Source organism: Dama dama, chromosome 20 (genome assembly GCF_033118175.1).
Source record: "Dama dama isolate Ldn47 chromosome 20, ASM3311817v1, whole genome shotgun sequence".
Classification (NCBI taxonomy): domain Eukaryota; kingdom Metazoa; phylum Chordata; class Mammalia; order Artiodactyla; family Cervidae; genus Dama; species Dama dama.
This window is the reverse complement of record NC_083700.1, coordinates 58,297,736-58,311,008: the sequence shown is the minus strand read 5'-3', so window position 1 is coordinate 58,311,008 and position 13,273 is coordinate 58,297,736.

Sequence of the window (13,273 nt, the reverse complement as noted above, 5' to 3'; positions counted from 1 at the left end):
AAGTTGGGTTCCTGGAATCAGCTTCAGCTCCAGCTATCCCACCTCCCACACGAGCCCGAGAGGGTTCTCAGGGGAGAAGCTCTGGAAAAGCTGCCAAAAAATGCAGTGAAAACGCCCTTAGCTGAAGAGAGGGGAAGGAAGATGCTGGCGGCATTTTTAAGCCCACAGAATGTTATACCAATTCCTAGCTGAAATGACAGTCTCCACCGCACAGCCAACATGAAATCCTGTCACCAGCCTCCATCCAGCTCCAAGCCAAGACCCCAGAAGCCACGCCTGAACCTTCCCATCCACCTGAGACCTGGATTCCGGACCTCAGCCTCCTCCAAGTCTGAATATTCTAAACTTATAGCCAAGTCGACAAGCTGTTCTCTACCTTGAAAAATACATTTCAGAGTGACTAAATAAATGTATCTATGTATATGAATGTGTGTGTGTGTGTGTGTAAGGTTGTAGTTTTTATGACTGAATATCAAGAAAACTGTTGAGATGATTGCACTTAATTATTATTACAAAGATACTAATGATTTGTTTGGATTTTCTGGTTTTTTATTATTCCATTAAATTTATCTTATCTTTATTTCAGCAGAATCATGCTGTTATAATCAAGATTTTTCACATAATTTCTGTTCTGTTGAGAATAATAATCTTAAAGATTCAAAAATAACTGTAGTAAGTCATACTCAGAACACATGAAATATATATACACATATATGCACACATACACACATATATCCCTGGAGGAGGAAATGGTAATCCACTCCAGTATTCTTGCCTGGAGAATTCCATGAACAGAGGAGTCTGGTGGGCTACGGTACATACAGTCTCAGAGTCAGACACAACTGAAGCGATTTAGCACATATACATACAAATGTGTATATGTAGAGAGAGAGGTTGTGCTAGTGGTAAAGAACCTGCCCTCCCATGCAGGAAACATGGATTTGATCCCTTGGTCGGGAAGATCCCCTGGAGGAGATCATGGCAACTCACTGCAGTATTTTTGCCTGGAGAATCCCATTGACAGAGGAGCCTAGTGGGCTACCATCCATAAGATCACAAAGAGTAGGACACGACTGAAGTGACATATCACGCATGACTATATTTTTCAGTTCAGTTCAATTCAGTACCTCAGTCACATCCAACTCTTTGTGACCCCATGGACTGCAGCACACCAGGCCTCCCTGTCCATCACCAACTCCTGGAGTTAACTCAAACTCGTGTCCATTGAGTCAGTGATGCCATCTAACCATCTCATCCTCTGTCGTCCCCTTCTCCTCTCCCCTTCAATCTTTCCCAGCATCAGAGTCTTTTCAAATGAGTCCATTCTTTACATTGGGTGGCCAAAGTATTGGAGCATCAGTCCTTCCAATGAGTATTCAGGACTGATTTCCTTTAGAGTGGACTGATCTCCTTTAGGGTGGTTGGATCTCCTTGCAGTCCAAGGGACCCTCAAGAGTCTTCTCCAACACCACAGTTCAAAAGCATCAGTTCCTTGCTGCTCAGCTTTCTTTATAATCTAACTCTCCCATCCATACATGGCTACTGGAAAAACCATAGCTTTGACTAGATGGACATTTGCTGGCAAAGTAATGTCTCTGCTTTTTAATATACTGTCTATGTTGGTCATAACTTTTCTTCCCAGGAGCAAGTGTCTTTTAATTTCATGGCTGTAATCACCATCTGCAGTGATTTTGGAGCCCAAGAATATAAAGTCTGTCACTTTTTCCCCATCTATTTGCCATGAAGTGATGGGAACAGATGCCATGATCTTAGTTTTCTGAATGTTGAGTTTTAAGCCAACTCTTTCACTCTCCTCTTTCCCTTTCATTAAGAGGTTCTTTAGCTCTTCTTCAAAATTCTCCAAGCCAGGCTTCAACAGTACGTGAACCGTGAACTTCCAGATGTTCAAACTGGATTTAGAAAAGGCAGAGGAACCAGAGATCAAATTGCCAACATCTGTTGGATCATCAAAAAAGCAAGAGTCCAGAAAAATATCTACTTCTGCTTTATTGGCTATGCCAAAGCCTTTGATTGTATAGATCACAACAAACTGTGGAAAATTCTTAAAGAGATGGGAATACCAGACCACCTGACCTGCCTCTTGAGAAGTCTGTATGCAGGACATGGAACAACAGACTGGTTCCAAATAGGGAAAGGAGTCCGTCAAGGCTATATATTGTCACCCTGCTTATTTAACTTATATGCAGAGTACATCATGAGAAATGCTGGGGTGGATAAAGCACAAGCTGGAATCAAGATTGCTGGGAGAAATATCAATAACCTCAGATATGCAGATGACACCACCCTTATGGCAGAAAGCGAAGAAGAACTAAAGCGCATATATTTTTAAAAGTAGATTAAAGCCATTGTTAAAATTTTTAATTATTTTTGTTTCTAAAGTTTTTATTTTAAAATACTCCTTTTATATTAAAAAATAAAAGCAAAATACAAAACATTTAATAAATATAACACTTCTAGAGCAGGTTTATGTTTGCAGAAAAATTGAGCAGAAAGTACTGAGGTCTGCATAACCTCCTTCCCCTACACATGCATAATCTCCAAATATCAACATCCTATACCAGAGACACCAGACTGGTACATTTGTTACAATCACTGAACCTAAGCTATATTAACACATCATTATCACCCAACTTACATTAGGGTTTATTCTTGGTGCTATACATTCTATGGGCTTTGGCAATCATAATGACCCACATCCCCTGCATTGGCAGAGGGATTGTTTACCACTGAGCCACCAGTGGTAAACACTGAGCCACCTCAGACTCAGGCTTGATTCCTGGGTCAGGAAGATCCCCTGGAGAAGGAAATGGCAACACACTTCAATATCCTTGCCTGGGAAATCCCATGGACAGAGGAGCCTGGTGGGGTACTGTTGCAAAAGAGTCAGATGTGGCTTAGTGACTAAATAACAGCAAGTAAAAAATGAAGTAAGTTTAAAGTCAGTGGCCCAATCATCTGAACTCGGAGGTTAGAGCTTCATGTAGAGCACTGCATTTTACTACAGAAACATGATGTGTGAGGATCAATAGTTGCCACCAGATCCTCACCCTTGTGGTCTAGATTACTTTATGTAAGTACCTTATGCTATAAGAAGAAAAGGACATTCTGAATAAGAGTTTGTGTCTTAGGGATTCTCCTTTTTAAACATCAACAGGCATACAAATTCTCTTTATGACAATGAAGAAAATCAAATACTACAAAGCTCATAGTAATTAAAACACTAATTAAAGCATACGAATTTAAATTTATTTCAAACTCCCTGAATGCCAGTAAAATTGAAAATCATGCAAATTCCTTTTCCAGAAACAAAATATTATCAAAAAGATTATCTCAATCCAGCCCTCTCAAAAGAGGACAATACTCTAGCTAATTAGAAACAAAAATAAATGAATGTATGTCTACTTTGCATGGATTTGGAAAGTTTAGTTTGAAATATTGTTTCTGAAAGGAAATCAGATTTATTTTCCTCATCTTGAAGTCCCTTTGTGATTTTTGGTACTGTATAATCATTCTTTCTTTCTCATGGACTCAAAGCTCTGAGAGGAGTTTGTCTGTTTGTTTCACATTTCCTCTCTATTATGTGTTACCAAGCTGATTCAAATCCTCATTCTTAGATCATAGTAATGGTCAAGTAAGACAGGGGTGATTCTCAGCCCCATTTTACAGATGATAAAACTAAGACGTATAGATTGACTCGCCCAAAAAACAATTTATTGTAAGAAATAAAGCCAGGGTTCAGTTCCTGGCTGTCTGGCCATCTGATTGCAGTAAACTCTAATAGCTACATCATTCTACCTTCAAACTTACCAGCTGCAACCTCCATTCCAGGCTTTTCTTCCTTAAATTCACCTAGATTCACCTTTCTAATACTGTAGATTGAAAGAAAAATGCAGAACATAGAGATGTGATTTTAAGTTTTGTTCAGAGTCTTACCAAGGACAATATCCCAGATGACAATCAATAGCTCTGAGAAAATTGCCCCAAAGGCATAGGGGTGAAGCTAGTATATACTTAACTTTTTGGCTTGGGGGGACATACAGTCAAGCTTACATCTTGGTAAAAGATTACTGCCAGTCACAAGGAACAGATATCTCAGTTAATGATTTCAGGGTTTTTCCACGTATATATGGGAAAGTGCAAAAAACCTGGGCCTATCAAAATTCTTGAGGTATATATGTAATTATGGAAGTGGTCTGTCTTGGTTCTTAATTCTTAGGATCAGCAACTGCAGGGGCTAGGGATAGTCACTGTAGAACTGGATGTGGGTTAACATTCTTTGTTTTATAATACCCTGAAGCCTTTTGTCCTTTTCCTGCTTCAGAGATAGCATGGGCTCCTGAATCAAGTACAGATTTCTCTGCCTAACTACCAAATTTCTCCATAATCTCACTAATCTGGACTATTTCCCTTTTATCTGCCCTTCTTTCTGGCCACGTGGTCACCACTTGTTCCTCATGCAAGCCTCTGCTTACAAGACTCCTTCTGCATTCAGCCTCCTCGCTTCACTGCGTTGCATGCATTGAATTCAATTGCATGCATCTTTGCATTCTTTTCTCTTGCTCCACTCAATCAACAGCACACAATTTGGGAGACATAAGTGATCTCTAATTATTTCATGTGTATCAGTCTCAGGTCTTCCAAAAGGGAACCAGAGCTTAGAGAGCAATTGTTTCCAAAGTGTGGTTGATGCATTAGCATCACCTGGGAGCCAGTTAGAAATGCACATTCTTGGGCCTCATCCTAGATCTACTGAATTGAAACTCAAACTTTAGTGGGCATCAAATCACTTGTAGGACTTATTAACAAGATCACTGGACCCACACTTAGAGTCTCTGACTATACAGGTCCAAGGTGGGGCCAGCAAATTTGCATTTCTAAAAGGTTCCTAGGTGCAGTGAACTGAAAGTTTGTGTCTTTCCAAAAGTGTGTGTTAGTCACTCAGTCATGTCTGACTCTTTGTGACCCCATGGACTGTGGCCCACCAGGCTCCTCATCCATGGAATTCTCCAGGCAAGAATACTGGAGTAGGTTGCCATTTCCTTCTCCCATCTCTCTCTAGAAAGTCACAAGTTGAATCTTAACCCACAATGTGATGTCAGGACCTTTAGGAAGCAATTAGGTCATGAGGGTGGAGCCCTCATGAATGGAATTAGTGCCCTTATAGAAAGGACTCCAGAAAGTTCTCTCATTTTCCTTCTGCCATATGAGGACACAATGAGAAGACGACTCTCTATGAACCAAGAAGTGGGTCCTCAAGACTGCATCTACTAGTGCCTTGATCTTGGATTTTCCAGTCTCCAGAACCCTAAGAAATAAACGTTGTTTAAGCCATCCAGGGAGAAGGAAATGGAAACCCACTTCAATATTCTTGCCTGGAGAATCCCACGGGACAAAGGAACCTGGTTGGCTACAGTCCATAGGGTTGCACAGAGTCAGACATGACTGAAGCAACTTAGCATGCATGCAAGTCATCCAGTCCATGTAATTTTCGTGATAGCACACCAAATGGACTTAGGCACCAGAAGAAGCTAATGCAGCTAATCTAGGGACCACACTTTGAGAACTACTACTACAGAGCTTAGCTTGAAGCTTGCCTCAGTAGACACTTTTAATTGGAACTTGAGCACTTAGGTGGTTTTTCATCTAAAATCTGATTTATTTTTCAAGGATCAATTATTGTTTGGTGAGATGACACCTCAAGTTTGAATATAGTTAGCATTTCCATGTTTTGAAATCATTTTAGAGACTAGTTGGAGTAAATATCTTAATACAGATGTCAGCCTGGGGGCAGATAGGTTAAAATTGAAATATAGAATAGATAGCAGTGGACCCTGTTCAAAGTATGTAACATCTCTTTGCTTATTTAATTTCCACAACAATTTGTGAGATAGGTTCAACTACTGTCATCTGTAGTTTATAGACAAAGGGACATCAGAGATTAACTAGTAGATTCACATATCTAGGAAGGCATGGAGCTAGGATTTGAACTTAGTGTAGCTCCAATATCCACAGTCTTGACAATGATGTTGTGCAGTCTCCATCTTACAACTGGGAAGAACAAGGCTCAGGTTGATGAGGTGTCTGGGAGCCCCATCCCTCCCTAACTTTAAGCAAGATCCATCAGTTTAGATGTAGAAACATAGCATCCTGGGGTCATTTTCAGCAACCACCAGCAATACTATTTTTGTCAATGGTAATTTAAATTAGCAAGTTTGTATGTGGTTTTGGGGGGATGGAGAAGACAGTCACCATTAGGGTGGCATAGCCTAGGATGCCACCTCAAGAGTTAGCAGCCTGGGCCAGATGGTTTCCTGACTTTCCACCCACAGGCCATCCTGACCACACCTTTGAATAGCAGATCTCAAAGTCCCACATTGCATCCATCTTCCCTCCTATAAGGAGTGGTGCTCAGCCTTTGCTTGGATATTCCAGTAAAACAAGCTTATCAGTCCCCTAAACAGCCCATCCTATCTTTAGGACATAATTACACATAGTTTCTCAATCTTGAGATGGAAATTGTCTACCATTACCCTAATTGGTCCTGGTTCTTTCTCTTGGGAACCTCCAGAACAACTATGATTCTTTTTTCATATGGTACCCTTTATGTATTTGAAGATTGACAACCAATATTTCCTCCTCCTCTGCATCTCCAAATTTCCTTTTCTACATTAAATTAACCAAATTCCATCAACTGTTCATATAATAATCTTTTTTCACCACCCCACCCACAGTTGTTGTTTTTTGGGTTTTTTTAATGAGATTTAAGGATGTGATACAAAGCTAATCTGTATATTCCAGTTCAGGCAGAATATGGCCAGTTTTGCATAGAGCAGAAATATTTCCACCTATGAGCTGGAATGACAAGGCTTTCTGGATGTTAGTGATTTCTTAACTTTCTGGACAGCAGTATCCCTCTTGGCTTATAATAAATTCATGATCAATTAAAGCCCCTTGCTATGTCTATTTGACAAAAAGCATTTTCAACCAGATGTCCTTTGTCTTCACCCATGCAGTCAATTTGTTCAGCTGAGAAAGGACTTCATATTCATCCCTTGAAATTGTATCTTATTTAAGACAGGCCATCCTGAATACAAAGACTCAGAGGCAATGTGTCCTGATGTTCTCCAGTTCAGGAGATTTAGAAAGCAAATTGATAATCTGTAAATATAGCTTTTGTCTGCGTGCATGGACAACCACTGAAAATGTGTTCACTTCCCAGCTACCAGGTATGGAGAGCAACAGAGGCTGAGTGTCCTTGTGCCAACACACCAGAGGTTACCCTGAGAAGCAAGGCAAGGCTGTCTTTGCATGGTCTGTGGATATCTCAGCTTTATGAATTTTTACTGCAGCCCACGTATTGGAGAGGCACAATATTTCACTTGGTGTCTGTATTCATTTGTTAAGGCTGCCAAAACAAAATACCACAAACCAAGTAGCTTAAACAGCAGAGATTACTTCTCTCATAGTTGTAGAGGCCAGGAGTCTGAAATCAAGGTATTGGCAGGATGGTTCCTGCTGAGGTGCTGTGAGAAGAATATCTCTTCCTGGCCTCTCTTCTTGGCTTACAGGTGGTCATCTTTATATTCTAATGGGCTTCTCCCTGTGTGCCAGTCTATCTCCAAATGTCTCTATTTTATAAGGACATCAATCACATTGGATTAGAACCAAGGCTAATTTCATTTTAACCTGATAAGGACTCTCCAAGTAAGGTCCCCTTCCAAGGTACTGGGATTCAGGACTTCAAACTCTGGATATCAAGGGAACACAATTCAACTCATAACTATATTGATGCACCTTACAATGGCCATTTCTACTATGGAGCTCCAGATACAGAATGGGACTCTGCTATATTGTGGTTGGTTTTTAAATATTAGAAATTTGCTTTAATGGTCATATAGACTGTAATGATGGTGATGGTGATGGTGACCATGGTGGGGCTGGTAGTGGTGGTGGCAATTTTACAAGAAAAACTGCATTTCAGTACTCTGCACACAATAGTATAATGGTGGCCAAAAAAACTGTGATGCTTCAATATGCTCCACATGTTTCTATAGCCAGAAACATCTGTTCCCATAAATCAGGACCAGACAAACAATACTTCATTTTATAGGGGGTTATTGCATCCTTCTGATTACAATTCTGGTCCTTAGCGTATTGAACCTGGCCACCACTATGATTCCACTGGTATCAATGCTGGTCTTTCAGCATTAGTGAAAGGTAGACAGAAAGAAAAAGTGCATACTGTAGATTATGCCTTAGTCATTCCTGGATTTGCTTTGCAGGAGTTGGTCCCTCTGAAGCTGTTAATTTGGGTAGCTAAAGAAGGCAGGCTGAGGCATCAGCAAGGCCAAGGCCAGGGTTAGGGCAGTAGCCACTCGGCTGCCAACTCTGACTCTACATGAGAGTAAGTAGGGGTCCCTTGCTCCTACTGACCCCAAGTGTCCAGGGAGGTTTTTAAAGATCACAGGACTTGAGGCAGCCTACTGTACCCATCTCACTACAAGGATGCTTGTTCTCTCTCTCAGTGTGTGTTTTCTGTAAATTGATAGTGCCCCCTTTTCAACATTATGCTGGAGACATCCTGTCAGTGTGTGAGACAGTTTTCATGAGTTCATAGTAGTAAATAAAGGGCCCTGTTATATTAGCTAAACTAATGTGACTCAGGAAAGTTGATTTGCTCTTAGTATAAAAGTTGGTTTGGGGAATATTGGCCACTCAAGGTTGAAAATATTCATGCTAACATTTATGACTGAGCAAAACTCTGCATCTTTAGTTATTGTGGATTTGGAATATTATTTTTCTTTTCAGCATCAGAATTTACACATACTATGGATTTTTCTAGTCATTCAAAAAGATAGTTAGATCTTTGCTTTTAATAAAAGACAAAGGAAAGAATATGATTCTGCATTTTTAACCAGCAGTTGTAATAATGATAAGACTTAATCATATTGGTAATGGTAATAGACTTGGCATGTTCTTCCACAGTGAAAAAGTTCAATGACATAATCATGGGCTGTTAGATGAGACTATTTTTCTCATGTTACAACCAGTACATTGGTCTCTATAATAAAGAAGAAAAATAGTTTAACTAGAAAAATTGGATTCTAATATTCCCTGTTATGTCTTTATTATGTTAAGAAACCGTAGATATTTTTAAATGCTTTCAGTGCCTAAAAAATAAAATTTGAAAGCTACCAGGCAACTTAACCTTGAAAAACCATCTTTTATTTTGAAAACCAATTGACATGTTATATTTTATAAACTGAAGGTGTGACCATGTTACTTTGATACATATATATTGTAATACGATTGCCACCAAAGCAGTATGTATGACATTACATCATAACAGTACAATATTGTTATCTATATTCAGTATACTCTGCATTAGATCTCAATGGCTTATTTATTACTCCTTACGAGTTTGTATCCTTATGTTGGTAGGAATGTAAATTTGACAAACTACCTTTTTAACTCTTGGCACTGATAACGGGTCTTTCCCTCAAATGCCACCTGCCTGTCTTTGCCGGACAAGGGTGCGCTCTCAGCTTCCCCCGCCTTGCTGCCCTGGAGGATGCGCTTTCACTGCTTGCTTGGCCGCTGCTGTGGTGGGTTTGCCTGCTTGGCTGTGGGGGCTGCTGCTGCTCCTGTCAGAGCCTGAGGTATCACTGCAGCAGCTGCTGCTTCAGCTACTATTGCAGCTGCTGCTTTTGCCTCTCTCCTTGCTTTCCAGGGCTTTCATTTTTGAACCCTGAAGCAAACAGGGTAAATTTGAAAAAGACGATAGGACACAAAATCTTGTACAAAAATTCTTCTGACGGTCTGCAAATATTTCTGTGACACAGTTTATGTGTACATGTGGGAGTTGTTATTTAGTTGCTCAGTCGTGTCTGACTCTCTGTGACCCCATGGACTGCAGCACGCCAGGCTTCCATGTCCTCCACTATCTTCTGGAGTTTGCTCAAATTCATGTCCATTGAGTTGTTGATGCCATCTAATCATCTCATCCTCTGTCGCCCCCTTCTCTTTTTGCCTTCTATCTTTCCCAGCATCAAGGTCTTTTCTAATGAGTCGGCTCTTCCCATCAGGTGGCCAAAGTATTGGAGCTTCAGCATCAGTCCTTCCAATGAATATTCAGGATGATCTCCTTCATAATTGACTGGTTTGATCTTCTTGCTGCTCAAGGGACTCTCAAGAGTCTTCTCCACAGTTCAAAAGCATCAATTTTTCAGTGCTCAGCCTTCTTTATGGTCCAACTCTTACATCTGTACATGACTACTGGAAAAACCATAGCTTTGACTATATAAACCGTTGTTGGCAAAGTGATGTCTCTGCTTTTTAATATGCTGTCTAGGTTTGTCATAGCTTTTCTTCCAAGAAGCAAGCATCTTTTAATTTCATGGCTGTAGTCACCATCTGCAGTGACTTCGGAGCCCAAGAAAATAAAATTTTGTCACTGTTTGCACTTTTCCCCTACATTTGCCATGAAGTAATGGGACTAGATGCTATGATTTTAGTTTTCTGAATGTTGAGTTTTAAGCCAGCTTTTCCACTCTCCTCTTTCACCCTCATCAAGAGGCTCTTTAGTTTGTCTTCACTTTCTGCCGTTAGAGTACATATCTACATGTCTGAAATTGCAGACATTTCTCCCAGCAATCTTGATTCCAGCTTGTGATTCATCCAGACTGGCATTTTGCATGATGTACCCTGCATAGAAGTTAAATAAACAGGTTGACAATATACAGCCTTGATGTACATGTTGGGGAAGTGGTTGTTTTTAAAACTTTGAATATGTCATCCCTTATTTTGAATGAAGACTTACTCCTTGAAAATAATTTACTGCTATAAGATCAAACCTTAAGAAAACAGCTTATAATTTATGGTTGGCCTTATTGTTTAGTTGCTAAGTTGTGTCTGACTCTTTTGTGATCCCATGGACTGTAGCCCACCAGTCTCCTCTGTCCACGGGATTTCCCGGGCAGGAATACTGGAGAGGTTGCCATTTCCTTCTCCAGGAGATCTTCCTGACCCAGGGATTGAACCTTCGTCTCCTGCACTGGCAGGCAAATTTCTCACCACCAAGCCACCAGGGAAGCCCAGTTGCCCTTTATTAGGCAATAAAAATATTTTCTAATGTTATATCACACTGGTTTTGTTTCAAAACCAATTTTAAGGTTATTTTTACTACTTAAAAATTCAGAATAAAATAATTTATCTAATCCTGACTTGCAGCTGTTTTTTTCCTCTTCATATTCCTTTCCAGCATAAGAAAAAAGTTCCATGTGCTCTTCTGGCATGAACAAGAACTAGACAGCAATGACATTAATTTACATTCCTTCAATCTCATGTCAGCCACTTGAGATTTCTATTCCCAGCCACAGTTTGCTTTCTTCATCAGGGGAAAATGTGTTCCTTTCAGAATTAGAATTCACTTGAGGAATAAGACCTGTCTTATATTTGGGGGACAATGTGAATTTTAATTGGTAGGTCTCTTGTAGAATCTTGGACTAAGGCAAATAAATAAGAAATATAATATGTTTGGGTAAAATAGAACTCTACACTGCTATAATTTTAAGTGGAAAAACAGAGACCAACACATCACAGATAAAGTAAAATTGTAACATAGTGTCCTGCTGATAATCAAAAGTGAAGCCTCATTAAATGCCATCTAACAAAAACTAACAGAGGCAGAAGATATTAAGAAGAGGTGGCAAGAATACACAGAAGAACTATACAAAAAGATCTTCACAACCCAGATACTCATGATGGTGTGATCACTCACACTCACCTAGAGTCAGACATCCTGGAATGTGAAGTCAAGTGGGCCTTAGGAAGCATCACTATGAACAAAGCTAGTGGAGGTGATGGAATTCCAGTTGAGCTATTTCAAACCCTAAAAGATGACACTGTGAAAGTGCTGCACTCAATATGCCAGCAAATTTGGAAAAGTCAGCAGTGGCCACAGGACTGGAAAAGGTCAGTTTTCATTCCAATCCCAAAGAAAGGCAATGCCAAAGAATGCTCAAACTACTGCACAATTGCACTCATCTCACATGCTAGTAAAGTAATGCTCAAAATTCTCCAAGCCGGGCTTCAACAGTATGTGAACTGTGAACTTCCAGATATTCAAGTTGGATTTAGAAAAGGCAGAGGAATGAGAGATCAAATTGCCAATATCCGCTGTATCATTGAAAAAGCAAGAGAGTTCCAGAAAAACATCTATTTCTGCTTTATTGACTACGCCAAAGCCTTCAACTGTGTGGATCACAATAAACTGTGGACAATTCTGAAAGAGATGCGAATACCAGACCACCTGACCTGCCTCTTGAGAAACCTGTATGCAGGTCAGGAAGCAACAGTTAGAACTGGACATGGAACAACAGACTGGTTCCAAACAGGAAAAGGAGTACATCAAGGCTATATATTGTCACCCTGCTTATTTAACTTATATGCAGAGTACATCATGAGACACGCTGGGCTGGGTGAATCACAAGCTGGGATCAAGATTGCTGAGAGAAATATCAATAACCTCAGATATGCAGATGACACCACCCTTATGGCAGAAAGTGAAGAAGAACTAAAGAGCCTCTTGATGAAAGTCAAAAGAGGAGAGTGAAAAAGTTGGCTTAAAGCTCAACATTCAGAAAACAAAGAGCATGGCATCTGGTCCCATCACTTCATGGCAAATAGATTGAGAAACAGTGGAAACAGTGGCAGACTTTATTTTTGGGGGGGGCTCCAAAATCACTGCAGATGGTGACTGCAGCCATGAAATAAAAAGACGCTTACTCCTTGGAAGAAAAGTTATGACCAACCTAGACATTCGGAGAGGGCAATGGCAACTACTTGCCTGGAAAATCCCATGGACAGAGGAGCCTGGTAAGCTGCAGTCCCTGGGGTTGCTGTGAGTCGGACACGACTAAGCAGCTTTGCTTTCACTTTTCACTTTCATGCATTGGAGACGGAAATGGCAACCCACTCCAGTATTATTGCCTGGAGAATCCCAGGGATGGAGGAGCCTGGTGGGCTGCTGTCTATGGGGTCGCACAGAGTCGGACACGACTGAAGCATCTTAGCAGCAGCAGCAGCAGACAGCATATTAAAAGGCAGAGACATTATTTTGCCAACAAAAGTCCATCTAGTCAAGGCTATGGTTTTTCCAGTGGTCATGTATGGATGTGAGAGTTGGACTATAAAGAAAGCTGAGCACTGAAGAATTGATGCTTTTGAACTGTGGTGTTGGAGAAGACTCTTG